The following is a 20,000-nucleotide window of genomic DNA, read 5'->3' as shown; positions in this document are numbered from 1 at the left end:
ATTTGACCTACGGGAGTAAAAACGCGTGAAGGGTTTACGCGGAAATGACACGAGAAAATTCCGTGACACGGCAGTGTCCACCGTGGTACGTTGTAAATTACCGTGTCACGGTAAAAAAGTGCGCGGAAATTACACGGAAAAAGCACCGTGACACGGTGAGAAATACCGTGTCACACCGTGTCACGGCAACAGGTACCGTGCCACAGTGGATTTCTACGTGAAAAAACATTGAAAATAGCACCGTGACACGTTGTAAATTACCGTGTCACGGCACCAGGCACCGTGTCACGGCACCAGGCACCGTGTCACGTCATCAGGCGCTGTGACACGGTGCTTTTACACTGTGCGTGGTAATTCTAGTTTTTTTACACGTTTTTAAAATCATCATAACTTTTGATCTGTAACTTGGAATAAAGCATATAATATATCATTGGAAATCTTATCAACTATACTTTCCAACCCAATTTGAATCAGGTCAAAATCATTTTTAGATTTTAATATATGGCCGTTTTAGTAGAAGGGTGTCGGTTTTGGGTCGAGTTTAGTGTTTGGCTCATATCTTCTTCATTTTAAATCGGAATTGGGCTTATGATATATGATTGGAAAGCTTAACCAAATAATAATTGGATCAAAATTATAAGTCACTAAAATCAGTTTCTCTCGGTTTTGCGATGTGGACACGAAAAGAGGAAAACAAGTTATGGTTTAGGGAAATTAGCTAGGAAATGGAGTTGTTTATGAAATGTGTTGAATGGAAACATGAATTTAAGCACTCCAAATATTAAATACTCAACCCGTCCAATAATGGCGGTAAAAGGTTGTTCATGATCGGGTTTGGTTTTGGGGAGACATTTTTAGGTGTCTACAGAAGCCCCCACTTTGACTGAGTTTGTAGAAACGTCAGTTTTGAAAACGATAGTCAAAGTATTTGATAGGGATGTAGAATGATTCAAGACTTTCTGCGATCCTAAATCACTCTTTATACACCGATACTTGTAGAAAAATGTTAGTTCCACAGATAAAAGAGTAAAGGGATAGCATGCGTATCTAACACCAGTGTATCGGTGACAAATGAGTTTTGTAGCTTCCTATGCTTGAAGGAATTCACCGGATGACGTTTTGCGATACTTTCCATGCATGAGGAAAGTCGACTGATGAGTTTGGTGGCTTTCTATGCTTGAAGAAATCTACGGATGATACTTTCCATGCTTGAGGAAAGTCGACATATGAATTGATGGTTTTCTATGCTTGAAGAAACCCACTGATAATACTTTACATGCTTGAGGAAAGTCGACAGATGATTTTGGCAGTTTTCTATGCTTGAAGAAACCCACCCGTTGAGATACTTTCCATGCTTGAGGAAAGTCGACATATGATGTAACCGCTGACTTCTTCGCTTTGAGAGATGAAAACGACCGACAATTTTCCATGCTTGAGGAAAAACTTGTCTAATAAGATTGCAAGTCTTTGTGTATCGAGAACCTTGTGCCATGAAATGATGGTGGTTCGATTGTCCCCGAACGTGGGCTGTAGTTGGTTCGATTGTCCCCGAACGTGGGCTGTAAATGGTTCGCTTGTCCCCGAACTGGGCTATAGATGGTCCGCTTGTCCCCGGATGTGGGATGTAGTTGGTTCGATTGTCCCCGAATGTGGGCTGTAATTAGTTCGCTTGTCCCCGAACGTGAGCTGTAATTGGTTCGCTTGTCCCCGAACGTAGGCTGTAGATGGTCCGCTTATCCCCGGACGTGGGATGTAGTTGGTTCGCTTGTGCCCGAACGTGGGATGTAATTGGTTCGCTTGTCCTCGAATGTGGGCTGTAATTGGTTCGTTTGTCCCCAAACGTGGGATGTAGATGGTTTGCTTGTCCCCGGACGTGGGATGTAGTTGGTTCGCTTGTCCCCGAACGTAGGCTGTAATTGGTTCGCTTGTCCCCGAACGTGGGCTGTACATGGTTCGCTTATCCCCGAATGTGGGCTATAGATGAAACCTGCAAAATAAAATTTGCCAAGGGACTCGTATATACTATGATTGACTTGACCAACTGACTTGACCAAGCTTGACTTGACATGACATGACATGACATGTGTATGACTTGTGATTGTGTGTGTATAAGTATGATTTGAGTGTATGAGAAGACACAAGCAATCGATATGCAACAAAGCAAAAAATTTTCCGTCATTTTTGTCATGAGTGGAGGATACCGACTTTTCTCCCAAAAAGGAAAGACGTGGAAAAAAAGTTTTGTTTTTGACTTTCCCTCGATGAAAAATTTTTGAAAAAGTTTTTGAACTTCCTCAAAAGAAAAGACATGAAAAAGGGAAGAAGTTTTGAACTTCCTCATCGAGCAAGACAAAATGAATCGTATGGATTGAATTGCTTATCTTGAAAATAATGTATGCATGATGCATGTCCTTAGGTCAGGAGGCTAAGGACAATTACATCATGTGACACGATAGATGAATGAACTTAGGTCATGGAGCTAAGCACGTATATAGATGAAGTGATTATTGCATAACGAACGTTGCTTAGGTCAAGGAGCTAAGAACGATATGCTTACAAATCATTGATATATAAATGGTACTAAGCATATTATGCGATGTGTGAAACAATGAACATTGCTCACGTCAGGAAGCTAAGCAAGTAAACATTGTTTCTTTTAATGCATGTTGTCTTGAAAGATGATGAAGCATGCGCGATAAGCAAACAAGATTTCATGATAAAGGATTCCTAAGGGAAAGATGATATGGCTATGTATGTGTGCAAGAAGTGTGTGAAAGTGATACTAAGGTGAGGCTGCAAAGGCTATGGTGAAGGAAATAGATATGAGAAGAGTCGAGATGGTGACTCTTTAGGCTAGGTAGGCTAAATGATGTGGGTTCAAGCCCCCAAGTCTAGCTCTAGATGGATAGGGTCATAGGGATAAGCATTCGATATTCTTTGACTCGGTTATGCATATGAATGTGGCCGCACCTCAATGTGAGGTTGCCTACTTATTCGTTAGGAATCAGGCCGAACGTAGCTTTAACCGAATTTTGCACAAGTGTATGTACACCTCAAAGAGATCTTTAAAGGGTTGTAATGTGGTTAAGTTGATGGTTTAAGGAAGAAAGGGGTAAAAGGCTCAAGACCCGTGAGAAGCCCCCAAGATATGCAATTATGTATTAGACTTTGCAAGTTTTATTTTTCATATATATATATTTTTTTTTTCATTTCATTCTTGTGAATCAATGTAGACAATCTCAGATCATGCGGTCCATCACTCACTTAGCATTCATGTTTCTCAGGCACGGTACCAAGCACTCGATGAGAGACGCAATTTGAGACATGTTCATATCAGAGACATTGGAACACTTGCCTTTAGACATTGTTTTTTTTATTTTTTTTTATTTTTTTTAGTTGAACTTTCTTTCTGAATGTTACACAATTTGCACACCTTCCCGTCCCAGGGTTAGGTGAATGTGGTTTGAATAAATGAGGCCAACCGTTAGACGAGGTTCAAAATGGTTGATGAAGAAATGGATATGTGATTGAAAATGGTTTAAGGGGAATGACATGGTTGCAAAGGTGCCTCAAATAATTGGTGTACCTTGTTTTTAGTTCGACAATTAACTTTTCTTTTTTTTTTTTTTTTTAGCACAAGAAAGTCATGATCGAGATATAAAGGAATAATGCTCATTTTATTGATGGGAATGGTGAATGAACAAACACAATAGAGTCTACAAAGAAAAACCTATGCTAGACATGAATGGGGGAAAGGGAAATGATTAAGAGAAAAAAGTATCATGAAATCTTGCATGATGAACTCGCTGTGTGCTTGGTCTTTATGACTTCTTGCCGCCTGGAGGGACAGGAAGTTTGTTTGCATCCACCAAGTCTTGAATGACGTCCTTCAAATTCCAACATTGCTCGGTAGTGTGGCCCCTTCCTTGATGGTATTTGCAATGGGCATTGGGATTCCATTTGGCGCTCCTTTCTTCAGGTTTTGGCTCTGGAAATGGCCCAATAGGTGTGATCAAGCCTTGACCGTAAAGGCGATCAAAGGCCGCATCATAAGTCATTCCTAAAGGAGTGTAAGTTCTTTTTTTCTTGGGCAATGGAGCATTAAGAGCTAACACTTCATTAAGATCAACTTGGCTAATATTGTTGGTAGTATTTTCGTGCTTAGAAGACGAAGAAGAAGGATGGTCGTTCTTCTTATTTTTCCAAGTGTTATTATTGTTACTACCAGCAGTCTTTATTGGCTCATCCTTAACATTAATGCTGATGTCGTATACAGCTTCAAAAGTGTTCAGTGGAAGAAATTTGAGATGTTCCCTATACTTGTAAGTCAGATTTTGAATAAAGAGGTGAACCATCTCTCTTTCTTTGGGAGGATCTACCAAGAGTGAAGTCGTTTCCCTCCACCTATTCAGATAAGCGGTGAAGCCTTCATTCTCTTTCTGTTTGAGAATTGAGAGTTCACGTTCAGAAGTTTTAGTTTGAATGTTACACTTGTAACGATTCATGAAACTGTCGGTGACATCTTGCCAAGTCGCAGTACACTTGGCATCTAGGGAATAAAACCATTGTTGGCAAGTATGTTCTAAGGAGAGAGGGAACACCGTAGGGAAGAGTGTTACGTCCAATCGCTTGAGAGCCATGGTTGCAGAGAACGCTTTCAAATGGAATATTGGATTGTCAGTAGGCTTGAACTTTGGAATATTAGCAGTGGAGAACTTTTCAAGGATCCTGTCCTTCACATCCAAAGGAGTGGGAGGCTGTTCCACATAAGTGAAATCCTAAAAAAACTTACTCATTTGTTCCTTCAATTTGTCAAGGGTAGAAATAGTGACCTTGTTTTGTTCCATGGTAGTGACCCTAGAGGTAAGGGTTTCCATCATGGCAGACAGTGCCTCGATGGATTTGTTGATGTTCTCAATATCTTCCTTAGTGGCCATTGAAAGGTGATAAGTAATGTGGAGATGACGAAGTTCTCTTTGAACGCCTCTTGGATTTAAGAGATTGTTGCGGTAATGACTCAAACCGTATTAATCTACCCTTGCTCCTTGACCAAGCATTGTGAAATAAAACAATTCACTTAATTGTTTGACTTATTTCTCAAGATTGGAAAGGAAGGAAAAAATAGACATTTGAAAACAGGTGAGAATAAAATCCACTCAGTTTTTTTATGACGAAAAAAAAGGTGCATGAACCTAGTATACGATCATAAACGACATGGTGCACGACTCGAGTCAGAACATAAAGAAAGTGTGTGGACTATACTTGACTCGTGAGTGATTAAGTGATGTTATAAGACTCGTGGTATGATCGTATGGCTAGACATGTGAACAGTAATCAAACTGACTGACACGCGGACCAAATTAGCACGGAAGACCAAAATAGGGGCTGACTGGACTTAAACTTGGGCACTGTGTCGCGGCGCAACTGTCGTGACACGGCAAACTTGCACCGTGGCGCGGTACAGGATGCCATGACACGGTACTGATTGCCGTAGCACGGTAATCAGTTCCAGGTTTTTATGTGATTTTACCAGTTTTTAATCAATTCTAAGTCCGTACTAATTACTATGTGGAAATAAAAACCCTTGGTCATAGGTTAAACAAAATGAGCAAACACATGTGGGTTAGCACCAAATAAACCACGTAGCATTTAGTCACGATGATGTAAAAAGAGTTCGCAACCTAAGGTCAAGATCTATGTTCAACTATTGGTCAAGCTTTGGGTGTCAAAAGGGTACCATGGTTAAGAGTTTGGACGCGTTAGCAAGGCAGCCTCCCATGAGGGTGTATGCCAACGGGCGGCTTCGCGAGTTCGTCACTACTACAAAAATTGGCAAAGAGACCCGTTCAAATATGCCTTAGAGACCTCATGTGGACGGGTCTCTAAATCAACATTTATACAACAAAAATTTACAATAATATAACGCTTCTTACAACAATGATCATTAAACAAAAAGCTTAATACTAATAATTAATCCAAATAAAAATCAGGCTATTCTAATCCCTTCAATTGAAGTAATTTTGGCAATACTTCAAATTATGTGTTATGTCTTTAAAATTTCCTCCATTTGTTTTGCGACTTCACGAAAGCATGAATAGAAGACCCGTTGGGACACAAATTATCCTTAACATCAATAAGCATCGTAGCATATCTCCATTGATATCTACATGTTAAAGAAAAAGGAGCCACTGTTAATTAGTAAAAACAAGAATTAGAAAATGAAAAATCAAAGGAGACATGAAATTAAATCAATCAGATAATCTAATTATTTAGAACATAGATTAGCACCTAACTAATTGAAATTACAGCTTAGATTCCCATCATACCAAACCAACCAAAGCAAACAAGTAAAATTAAATCATAAATATCAATCCAACAAACTGAAAAATCGCAAGTCATGTAAAACTTACACAAAATATGATCATAGTGCTGGAGTGAAAATCATAGCGAGAAGATAAAATAAAATCCCTTCATCATTCCACCTACTCTTTCTCTTTCCTCCCTCAAAACCCCGACTCTAATCGCCGCATCAACCCATCATACCAAACCGTGTGACGGTGTACGGCGCCATGACACGGCAGCATCTGCCGTGGCGCGGCAGTCAGAAAATCTGACTGGTGCCCTGTTTTCCTTCGTTCGCAATCAAGTTATTCAATTTTTCCTACGGGACAGACCTAAATGCGACATTAAAACGTCTATGCTTATGCAAAAATGCCAAATTAATCACAGGAATATTTTTCAAGAATCTTTCAGGTCTCATCCACTCATCTTAATTAAATACCGATCACTCAAATCGATAAATAATCAAGAATCCTCCCCAGTAGTGTCGCCAAATTGTAGGCGTCATTTGAAGTGTGCTACGTAAAAGCATGTTGTGAATATGCTTGACACTCTTAGGAAGTGGAAATTGACATAATACGATTAGGGACAAATAAAGTAGGGAGCCGCCAACAAGTTTTTAAGGAACTTGTAAACCGTTCACGGATCATAAAAGGCAACCACGAGAAAGGGACAACGATAGACAACAACAATTGACCCGTGAAGGTTACACCCCATTCATAATCCATGAGTTTACTAACTCCATATGGTTCGGAACCACGAAAGGAGGATCAGGGATGATGGTACGAAAGTGAGTCATGGAACCACATTCGCCCGTATTGGCCTCTACTCGGTTCTTATAGTGAAAAGTGATTTGTGCGATCTCAAAGGCATACAAACAAAGATTTAATTTGCTCCAAACTACTATTATACTAAATTGGTTGATTATTAATACAACACATAATTCTAAAATATCGTGATCACTTTAATTAATATCAAGATTAAAAAGGAACCTAAACCGGTCGTCCAAGTTATCTTATTAGGCGTGATTTTCAATTACATGTTACCTTTAAACATGCAATATGGTGATCAATAAATAATAATAGAATAAAAATTAATATTGGAAGCAATTTAACAATAATAGCGTTAGTCAAATCAAATATAAATTAACCTAATCATGATACTAGCAATATTAAAATAAAATAAGTAATTAAATTAATTAATTACTCACATTCCGTGCGTTCCTTTTAAATTGCTACATCATAAATAAATTGTTAGTAACTTCAAAAAAATATAAATCAAACGGAAATAATTAAATTAAATAAAAAGTAGAGTTGATTTGGTCCAAACCCTCACTTAATTATACCTTTCACTCTTTGGTTTAAGAACGGAACCTCGGGTTAAGTATGGACTCCTTGGAGTGCTTAAGGGAAGAATGGTGTAATTAGAAATATAGGTTTAAGGCTTAGAATATGAGAGAGAGAGAGAAGAGAATGATTTTTGGTGTAAAAGAGAGGAAGGGAGAATGATTTGGTGCCCCGAATTGTAGAAAGGAGGGGGGTATTTATAGGGAAAATGAGTAGAGGGAACACACGGAACCCTAAAAAGATAAAAACCCTAAAAAAGGTTGCCGCGATACGGCAAAATGTGCCGTGACACGGGAAACCCTTGTGTGACGCGACATACTCCGGAGTGACGCGGGAAATATTTGACCTACGAAAGTAAAAACGCGTGAAGGGTTTACGCGGAAAAGACACGAGAAAATTCCGTGACACGGCAGTGTCCACTGTGGCACGTTGTAAATTACTGTGCCACGGTAAAAAAGTGCGCGGAAATTACACGGAAAAAGCACCGTGACACGGTGAGAAATACCGTGTCACAGCAACAAGTACCGTGCCACGAGGGATTTCTACGCGAAAAAACATTGAAATTAGCACCGTGACACGTTGTAAATTACCGTGTCATGGCACTAGGCACCGTGTCACGTCATCAGGCGCCGTGACACAGTGCTTTTACACTGTGCGCGGTAATTCTAGTTTTTTACACGTTTTTAAAATCATCATAACTTTTGATCTGTAATTCAGAATAAAGCATATAATATATCATTGGAAAGCTTATCAAGTCTAATTTCCAACCCAATTTGAATCAGTCAAAATCATTTGTAGATTTTACTATATGGTCGTTTTAGTAGAAGGGTGTCGGTTTTGGGTCGAGTTTAGTGTTTGGTTCATATCTTCTTCGTTTTAAATCGGAATTGGGCTTATGATATATGGTTGGAAAGCTTATTAAAAGGCCTATCTAACCAAATAATAATTGGATCAAAATTATAAGTCACCAAAATCAGTTTCTCTCGGTTTTGCGATGTGGACACGAAAAGAGGAAAACAAGTTATGGTTTAGGGAAATTAGCTAGGAAATGGAGTTGTTTATGAAATGTATTGAATGGAAACATGAACTTAAGCACTCCAAATATTAAATACTCAACCCGACCAATAATGGCGGTGAAAGGTTGTTCATCATCGGGTTTTGTTTTGGGGAGACATTTGTAGGTGTCTACACTATCAAAGGAACATCACGAGTCAAGTTCAATTGATAAAAGTAGCTTCCAAGTCAATGTGTCGTATCAATGAAAACTACAATGCAATCTAGCTTGATAATCAAGGATAACTACTCCTCAACAAATCAAACACACGCACAATTTCTATCAACCAATTTAATCACAATATCAAATCAATCAAAATCCCCAAATTAGCAATAGTTTATCATTCATACATGCTTCACCACATCCCTAGCAAAGGATCTACTCACTACACATTGTAGAATTGAAGAACAAAACTAAACAAATCTTCAAATTCATCATCAACATTGTAATTAAATTATCAACAATCAAATCAAACAATCAACTAGAAATTCAACAAAATATCAAAAATAAAACACTAAAATTGGATTAAAGAGAATGAAATTCTTACAAAACTTTGATCATATCAAAGAGAATGAAGACCAAATGTAGCAATCATCAAATCACCAAGTTTCTCTTTCTAGAATCTAAGAAAAAGAATCCAAGCTTAAACTTTCTCTCTCTAAAAATCTATTATAATTTTTTCTGTAATGATTCTCTCATTCCTTTCTCTCTCTAAAAATAGGAAGAAAATATATATATAGTAAAATTAACAAAGGAGAAATTAGTTAGACGTCCAAAAAGAACCCGTACAGGCGCGCCCTCTCCCCATTTGCGCGGCTGTGAAAAAGTGGGTACGGAACGGGGGAGCAGGGTTTGCGCGCCCGTACACAGGTGGTGCGCGCCAGCGCCCCTATCGTGCACGCCCGCGCCACCTGGTTGCGCGCCCGCGCCAAGGAGCAGGGAAACCCTCCTCGTGCGGCCATTGATGCTTTTGTGCGCTCCACTTGATGAAAATTGGGGGTGGCAATTTCTAAACGCTCGAGCTCCCAGGTGGTTTCAACACCAATTTTGATGCCAAGCGCAGCATGAGAGCACGACCTTGAAGACTTGAGGCTTGCACACCTTGACTCTTGAGCTTCAAAGGGAGAGATCAGCTTGCATCTTGAGCTTTATAAAACCCAAGGAAGAGCCATGGACATCACCGTTCTCCTGTAAACAAAGAAAAGCAAACAAATAAAGGAGAAAAGACGAAATAAACTAAGAAATGCAAGAAAATGAGAAAACAACTAAGGAAAGCACAAACTATAGCAATAGAAGATAAAACTAAAGAAAAAGAGATAAAAGAGCTATTAAAGCAACTGAAATCATCCTAAAAGAGGCTAAATGAGTGCCATTTTTATAGCACTCATCAGTTTCTAGGTTTGGGACTTTGGATTTCAGATTTCCACCATTGAAATTGAAGGTTGAAGGAGGAGAGAGAAAACAACAAAAGGTTGAAGAAGGAGAGAGAAAATCAAAAAATACAAAATGGTTGAAGGAGGAGAGAGAAAATCAGAAAAATACCAAAAGGTTGAAGGTGGAGAGAGAAAATAACAGTTAACCAAAAGTTAGATGTAATTTACATATACACTCATTGATAAACAATTTTTGTTTATCAAGATTATAAACTTGTATTTTCTCAAATTTGAGCTTTGGGAGTGTTTTTAGTGATAATTTAATTTTAGCTAACCAATGTACTCGTTTTTTTTCTTTACTTGTGGGTAGAGATGGAAATAAGGTTGGTCATATTTTAGCTCAGGCTAGTTGTGATTTTGGGAATATGAGAGTATGATTAGAGGAAGTTCCTTCATGTGCTTGTAATGCAGTTCTGCTAGATATTTTTAACTCATTAGTTAAATAACCTTTGCTTGGTGTTTTCGTAATAAAAAAAATAATAAGTAAAACCCCTAAAACTCAAAAAACCAAAACCCTAACTCTTATAAATTCGAACTATAATGGTCTTGCAATTTCCAGTTTTGCATGGAATTTGGGCGTCCTTTCTTGAAATAATTACCAGTTTTTCATAGATGTCACTATTTTCATATAAAATTGTCTGACACATCTTCAATAGACGAATTGGAGGAGATAATTAGACTTGATGTCTTCATCAACAGATCCTTTGTAGTTTCATGTAATTTGTTAATTTATAAATAGTTTTAATATAATTTATTTTTATGTTACATTTCATATCTTGGTAAAATGAAAAAGTTGGATACAAATTACTATTACATGTATTTATATACTACTAAACCTATTCTAGTACACTACTAAACTTATACTACTAAACTATACAAGTATATTCCAACAAAAGATTCTTTTTACTTATAAGATTGAGGAGATCAAATTTTAAAAATTATTTACTTTTATTAATTATTTTTTAGGAAGTTGTTGGTTAGTTGCAACACATAACAACTTATCTGCTTTTAGTCATTTGAACTCCAAGAAATTCGAAGGGCCATCCCTCAGATTGGATGAATCTGATCACAGATGTGATGCAAATACAAGAGGTTATGCACATCTGGCTTTGCAGGCATGCATGATTACATGGGTTTTTATTCCAAGGGAAGGGGAAGATTTTTTCTCTTCCATGGGCTACAAGGTGCCTCTGTCAAGGTATTTTACACTTCCTAGTAATAGAAACTTACTTATTAGGGCCACTTTTCAGCAGCTAGTGCTTATCAATTTGCGAATTGGAGATGAGTTTAGGAGATACAAGGGGGTGAGTGATATATATATATATATATATATATATATATATATATATATATATATAACCAAGTTATAATGAGAACCAAGGCTATACTAAAAACTAGGAACTAATCTAGGCCCTAAAATCATGTTAATCGAACGGTCAACAAGCTTCTCGTGTCATTAATGATATTTTTGTAATATTTCAACTTTATAAAGTGATTTCCAGTTTCATTTCTAAAAAGTAAATGAAAATTTAGTAAAAGTAAATGAAATCAGTCATAAAGTAAATGAAATTGCCTTAAAAGTTAAAAAACTGGAAAAAGTTAAAAAAATTCGCAAAATAACGAAAATGCCATTAATGAATGCGGGTGAGATGTGAGCCGTCGGATGTAGCGTGATTAAAGGCTAGATTGGTTCCTAGTTCCTATTATTCACCTTGGTGTGTGTGTGTGTGTATATATATATATATATATATATATATGTATATATAACCAAGTTATAATGAGAACCAAGGCTAAAATAAGAACTAGGAACTAATCTAGGCCCTTAGAACATGTTAATTGGACGGCTCACATGCTTCCCGTGACATTAATGGTATTTTAGTAATATTTTAACTTTATAAGTTAGTTTCCAGTTTCATTTCTCAAAAGTAAATGAAAATTTAGTAAAAGTAAATGAAAGCAGTCTTAAAGTAAATGAAATTTCCTTAAAAGTTAAAAAAACTAGAAAAAAAGTTTACAGCGAAATTACGTATGAGAGCGGGTGCAATGTGAGCCATTAGATGGAGTGCGATCAATGGCTGAGATTAGTTCCTAATTTCTATAAATCACATTGGTTCTCACATGATCTCAATTTTTAATATATATATATATATATATATATATATATATATATATATATATATATATATATATATATATATATATATATTTGTGTTTTGGTACAAGTTATTTCTCTCATTGATTTGAGCTTAAAACTAATTGCATAGTATTATCCTTGTTTTTAAATTTATATCAGGGAATCTTTGAAGGACAAAAATCCTATACATCGAAAGAGGAGGATTACCATAGTGTGAATATTGTTGGTTATTCGATCAGCCACGATTATTTCATTGTGCAAAACAACTGGGGAGTTCGGTGGGGTGAGCAGGGTTTTATGCGTATTCGCAGTAAGGCTTTAATGGATAACTTACTTCCAGCTTCGAGCTACATCCCGTTTCTTGACAGTCACACTACTAATTTTAATGACCATTTGGTATATTTAATTGTTTTAATTTAATACCCCCTAAATTTTAGTATATTTCTTTTTATTTCCAGATATTATATATATATATATATATATATATATATATATATATATATATATATATATATATATATATATATATATATATATATATATATATATATATATATATTCTTTTCTCTCTCTCTCCACAAGAGAGTCAAAATATGGGTTTTTTCTATCATAATCCGGAGTTCTTTTCTCCTCGGGATCGCGAGAGCATTATGAAAAATCCTGATCATTTTCTAGTAGAATACTTGAGTTATTATTATTATTATTATTATTATTATTATTATTATTACTCTGTATTGTCATTATTATTGTCATTATTATTATTATATCTTAAAAACATACAAAGTTATACAACCTATAGAAAATTAGTGGGAAGCCGAAATACAATCTAGGCCCCCACTCCTCTAGCTATAGAAAAGCCGATCCTAGTAAAGATATGAGCTGCAGCACGCGCCCCAATATCCTGAGTCTTCGAGAACTTCTGGATCTGCTTCAGCAATGCAACAACCTCCTTTTCTAGCTCCCTAAGAGAAGAGAAAGAGAAAGGAAGGAAACCATATCCAATTGCTCGATAACTGGATTCGTACTTGACCCGCTTCCGATTGCCTGCATCAGTCACTACCCGTCTAGGAACAAAGTCAGAAAGCCTAGACTGTGTCAATGGAGAAGACCCTGTCAAGTCAACATAGATATCGCGACCACGATCCCATGAATAAAGTAACACCTCTGCAGGTCTGAGAGCCCCGTTGTTCCCTCTAGATAAACCAATGCCCACCTCCTTTCTAGCTAAAATCCCCGACCGATATCAAACATCAACTTTATTATTATTATTATTATTATTATTATTATTATTATTATTATTATTATTATTATTATTATTATTATTATTATTATTATTATTATTATTATTAAGTATGTGTGAAATTTATTGTACAAGGAGTACAATATGCTGAAGCAGAGCAAGAGAGACTAATCTCGTCTGAAGCAGTTGTAAGAAGCACCTCAAGAGACTAATGCTATGTCTGAAGCAGTTGTAAGCAGCACCTTAAGAGAGACTAATGCTATGTTCTATACAAAGTAGATTCTAAACACCTTTTGTCTGAAGCAGTTGTAAGCAGCACCTCAAGTGAGATTAATGCTATGTCTGAAGCAGTTGTAAGCAGCACCTTAAGAGACTAATGATATGTTCTGTACAAAGCAGATTCTAAACACCTTTTTTCTAATTTATTTGTTTATCACTTGTTTTCTGATTTATTCCCTGTGCTTGTAATACATACCAGTAAGTTACTGTGCTCCTTTGTCTTTCATAAATCTCCTGTCTGGTTATCTGCATGATCACTCAACCCTTCTGTTTCAAGTATCTTGATAATATTCCTTTATCAAATTTTTTTTTTGGTTTTTCAAAAATATAAAAAACATTCTCTTGTTACAAATAATACAAAACATATATAGGTAGTGGAAATATGTGTAATTTGAAAGGGATATTAGATGTTGAAATGAAATATCCAATACATCAACTAGTTTGTTCCAAAAATTCTGAGTTACAACTTGTAATACACACAAGAAATTAGAAGTTTACACCAAATCAATATTTGCATACTTTGTATGATAGCAATTATGGGGTCATATATAGCACTAATATCTGTTAAAATTCTAATCCTGCTACATATTTACAACCATGCTTATCAATAATTAATGGAAATGGATACTTCTCTTTTGATACTTGAGTAAGCACCTATATTTACTTTTCTACAACATCATATGCGTAGATGACTTATGTATACAGGTGAAAAAAAGGGGCAAGATTGGTGATGTCTTTCCTAGCCATTTCCTTGTGGGCATCGTCTTAAAGGAAAATTAAAGTTAATGACAATTCACTTGTGTTTCTGAACATTGGGAAGATTACATCTTCTGGGATCTATCAACTTTTGTAGTTTTGACAGAATTAAAATTAATGATAGGTCCCTAATTCTTGGTCTGAAAGTACGATGCAGCGAAAACTCCCTCTGAAACAGATGCTGAGCATTTCTATCTGTCTGTAGGAAATATTTCAAGCATCCCACACTTGAGCCCCACTGTGATCATACACTTTAGCATGGTGGCGTCCAAAGGGAAGGAAGCTAGAGCAAAAGAGTCGCCAACAAGTTTTAGGAACTTGTAAACCGTTCACAGGGTGAAGGTTACACCCCTTAACGATCCAGGAGATCGTTAACTCCAATAGGTCTGGAACCATAACTGGAAGTTCGGGGATGAAGGTACAAATCCAACCTAAAAGAGATTGAACCTGCCCTAAATAGGCCTTTACTTTATTCTTCTCGTATCCATGTGCACTTTTTGACAAACATACAACCAATAAATTAACCCTAAACCTGTTTAATCTATGTTGGTTGAAATTTAATGTACAAACAAAACTATTATTGGCGATCACTTGAATTATAATCATATTAGCCTAAACAAGATTATTAATTATCTTATTAAGCGTGATTACAAGTACAAATTCCCTTTAATCCTGCAAGAGAAGGCGTGATCAAGCAATAACAACAATAATATATATCAAGCAACATAACAACAATCATCATCATAATAATCTCAATCTCAATAAATCTTAATAATAATAGCAAGACCCTAGGCATGATACTAACAAGATTAATAACAAACCCTAGCATGTCACTAAGGATTAAAAATCAAAGCTTTATTCCTAACATGATATTAACATGATATTAGAAAGAATAGGAGGTATCATACATAATATCAGAAATATTGGTTAACCCTAAACATGATACCAGGAATCGTAAAGACATCCTAACATGATACTAGGAATCAAAATAATCAAAGCATGCTTTCTATATCAAAAGAATAATTAAATTACTTACTTGGATGCCTCGTATATCTTTCTAATAACAAAATACACGTGTTAGTAACTTTAAGGAAAATAATAAAACAAACAATTAAATCAAATAATTGAAATAGAGATTTGGGACCAGACCCTCAGAAATTATCAACTTTTCACGTCTAGGGCGAAGAGAACTTCAAACTTGGCTAGGTGTGTATAGAACTTGTAAATGTGGAATTTTGTAAGAGGGAAAGAAGAGAGAGAGAAGGCTCCTAACTTTAGAGAGAGAAGAGAATAGATGATTAGTGATTATTGTTGATGAAAACGGGGAGATTTAACCCCTATTTATAGAAAATATAGTCCGAAAACGATAGAAAATACTTCAAGTTCTATATGGAATAAAACTGGCATCTGTCGCCAGGCCACAGGATTAGCGCAAGGCGACAAACTCTGTTGTTTGGCGCTAACTAAAAGATAAAACGCGCTTTGTACGGAATCCTTTTCCTAATATAATTAAGTAATTAGAATCCGCGTTAAACAGTTTTAAGATCAAATTTATCATAAAACACTTATTTTATTCCAAATAAAACTCTGTAAAATATAATTATCAATCCTAATACCAGAATTTAAAAGAACCTTCTAGATATTCTAGAAGATTAAAATCTATCCTAACAAATTTTGAAATAATAATTAATAGGCCATCCTCTAGATCATTGGGCCACATATAATTTTTTAAGCCATAACTTCCTCATTATTCATCAGAATTGGGTATATAATATATCGTTGGAAAGCTCTTTTCGAGCCTAACCCAACTACATTATTATTGGACCCTTATCATGGATCAAACTAAATTGGACTGGTTATTTTCATAAATAGAGTAAGAAAAGAAATGTTTCCAAAAATAGAAAGAGAGATATTTTAATAAAAACATCCACATCACTAGGCTTTTCACACTTTCACTTTGTTCGATAATCAAATGGCGTGAAAGGTATTCATCACTGGGTTTGGTTTTGGGGAGACACATTTGGGTGTCTACACTGTCATATTCAGCTCATCCTGAAGGGAGTGGTTCATATAAAACCATAAAATAAGCATCTGCAATGATCAGCTAGGAGGTGACTGAAAATAAGCATCTGTAATATCTGTCACATTCAACTCATCCTTTCCTCTAACCTCTTACTAATTTTTTTTCATATTCTGACCCCGTCGATCACTATTTTGTTCCAATGATCAGCTAGGAGGCGAGTGGAAATAAGGTTGCTGCAGAGCATCATCCACAGTCAATCGATCATCCGGAACACGAGATTAAAAATCAATAAAACACAAGTCAACCATAATAAAAGTAACATGTAGAAAATGCAATTTATATCACCAGGACGGCTATGAAGTTACACCATTGAAGTGATTCAACTTACTACAGGTTTACAGGGTTTTTGCAAAATGCAAAATATGCATCAGTTTTGCATTAAAAAAAAAACCCATGCATCAATGCTGCCTTTTATTTTCTCATTTTAATAAGCAGTATCAAGTATCAACATATACACACAACTCACCATACCTGTTAGCCAATGAGTTTAATTCTATCTAATGTTACTGCTAATTTGGTTACTGAACACAAGTAATTACTCTGTATATTTTATTGCTAATTTGGTAACTGAACACAGGTAATTACTCTGTATATTTTATGGTAAACAATTTTTTTGACATTTTGAAGGTGAAAATTAAAGCAGTATTTGAAGCAGAATAGACATCAATATATATAATTGCTAGAATATACAATTTTTTTTTAAACCAAATATACATTAAGTATATATTAACCACCACATACTATAGTATTAATAGTAAAGCACATAATGCGTTTATGCTAATCACGTTATCTCCATATGCCAAGCACAAGCACTACCTTGTTTTCCTCCTAGAGGACCAGCCCCAGAGAACTATTATGTGTGTGTGCTGGTGGGCCTGGGGAAAGAGGGGAAAAGGCTGGAATAGAAAACCCAGCAGGATGACAATGAGTCCCACCCAATATTAAAGTTGGATAAATGAGAGCCAAACACCCAGTCTCATGGTTGGGAATATAAGCGATGGAAGCACAATCATTGATTGTGATACCCTCACAACCACTATGAGTGTAAATAGTCACACACAAATAATTCAAGACCTACCCAAAATTGTTGTACGGAGTACAAGAAAAAGCATTAAATAATTAGTGGGCTCATAGAATATCAATCAAAAAACATGGGGCAATTGGATTTAAACTAGGAACAAACAGACATTTGAAAAGATATTCACCAGGTCATGTTGACGTGTAGTGGAATGGCCAGGGACTAATATGCACATTTCCATGAAGGACCTAAGCCTGACCAAGCGAGAAAAAAGTAGCATCTTATCAGTAATAAAAAGCTTTCTCTGCAAACTAAGTTTCTTTCTAGTGTTTTCATACACATTATTATTAGCATCATTCAACACTTTGAGTCCATAGCTATAAGGTTCTCAATTAAGGAGATAAATACTGAAGAAGAATTTCAAATACTACACCGCTGGTATTATTAATTATCAATATATAAGAATCCTACTAAAAGACAAAGATGTCGTATTAGAAATGTGTTCAAATTCCAATTTCAAACTTAAACCCAGTTTTTCAGTTATATGTTAAACAATTTATGACATCATAACAATAATACAATACCATGCAGCATTTCAATCAAAGAAAAAAAAAGACTTTTCCTAAGTAATTGCTGACCATAGCAGACATTTCTATCTTCTGTGTATATTATTCAGATTTAAATTTGGTTTATTAGTTCTTCACTGAGCAAAACACCCATAACATATCTGATACGGTTATAAGGTAAGCAAGTAAAAGGCAAATAATTTTTCTAGCAGGACATCATGAACCCCTTCTATGTAATATTAAAATGATGGCAGGAAATCGGGAATGCTACTCCTTAAGTATTTGTCAATTCAGTGAAGTAGGTGGAATATTAATGATCATACAACCATAGAAAAAATCATGACCGAATTTACCTATATGCAAGCTCCTTCAAGTTTTCATTCTAGCCTTTAAGAAGCTTATCTAGAAGAGCATGGGATAAAGAGCTAATCTGGAAAACATCTATTGAGCCCAATATCATCTCCAAGAATATAACTCCAACACTTCACATATCATACCTACCAAAAAAAACTTAGAACAGATGCATCTGAAAAACAATGTAATGAATTTATGTGCATCATTGGGTTGTTCCAATACTAGGTGTTGTAATTAACATAAAGGCATGAACATGTAAGTTGACAAATTTTACATTGCTTCTAGGAGCATAGACTTCCAGTTCAGCTATTTGGGAATCGCATACTTGGGATTTCTGCTTGTAGGTCCCTGAAACCAACTTGTATTCAATAAAGCTTATGGGGGAGTGTATTAAAATGTTTGTTCAGCTCTGTATTGAAAAAAGTGAAAATATGTAAGCCATAACACTAGAAACTGCAATAGTGTATATTTCTGACTACAATTCTCACAAAGTCACAAAAACCCTTAAATATAGGTTGATAACATATGGATTAATATAATCTTTTATATTTTCTCTCAAAATAACACATAGTGCAACACAAAAATAGTGGACAAATGAAGACATGCAGTTCACATGTGATATTAATGCAGTTGGCAAGGATAAAACCAGCCTTTGATTTAATAAAAGAACATATCAAATTCACATAATAATAACTCAAATGATGTAGTAATATGTTATCAGACGACTAACATTTAAACACTACTATCTAGATTCTGGAAACTGTATCACAATAACTTAACAAGAAAGTTAGATTTAGTGTTTTTTCTATATGTTGTAGCAACTCCCCTCCCCCTAGTTTATTAGGTTTATAAATGGCAGTAATGCAAACAATATCTAATTAAGCTTAGTAGCACCTACAAGAACTAATATATTTAGGATGAGAAATAGATTCCCACTATTCTCAAAGAAATATTAATATATGGTCCTAACAAGGAAGGGAAGAGAAAGCATTAACATAAATACATATAACCTATGAACTTTAGAAACCAGACATGAACTATAACTGTAAACAACATTTCTGATCTTAATTGAAAATTAATTAAAAAGAAATGCAAAGGTTTCAAGTTTGGCAAGTACCTGGACATGCCTTTAAAATGTTTAAACCCGTATAAACACCTTATGGTGAAGTCATCGATTGCACAATTTACATTACCACAGTATGACAGACTAACACACCAAAGGCAGGTCAAATATTGTTTTTAAACAATGATTGCTGGAGTTCACATAAAGATTAGACAGACAAATCAACTTCCAATGAATTCAGATGGAGCACACCCAAACTAAAACTAAAAATAAACCGATCGATATAATCAAACAATACTAGAGTAAGTAAAGTCTTTAGCTACAAGCCTTGCCTA

At 35.7% G+C, this 20,000-nt stretch overlaps 1 long non-coding RNA gene across 1 annotated transcript; it reads right to left on the bottom strand.

Moving 5' to 3' along the window:
• Window positions 1-16,329: 16,329 nt before the first annotated feature.
• LOC145576669 (uncharacterized) lies at window positions 16,330-18,730 on the bottom strand. Its single transcript, XR_014098518.1, has 3 exons — window positions 18,602-18,730; window positions 17,870-17,936; window positions 16,330-16,837 (listed from the first exon to the last, which is right to left on the bottom strand). It is a non-coding gene; the product is annotated as an uncharacterized LOC145576669 (long non-coding RNA).
• Between the last annotated feature and the right edge of the window lie 1,270 nt (window positions 18,731-20,000).

This window comes from Chenopodium album, chromosome 13, assembly GCF_948465745.1.
Source record: "Chenopodium album chromosome 13, dcCheAlbu1.1, whole genome shotgun sequence".
In the NCBI taxonomy this organism is placed as follows: Eukaryota; Viridiplantae; Streptophyta; class Magnoliopsida; order Caryophyllales; family Amaranthaceae; genus Chenopodium; species Chenopodium album.
This window is presented reverse-complemented; position numbering and strand designations above follow the sequence as displayed.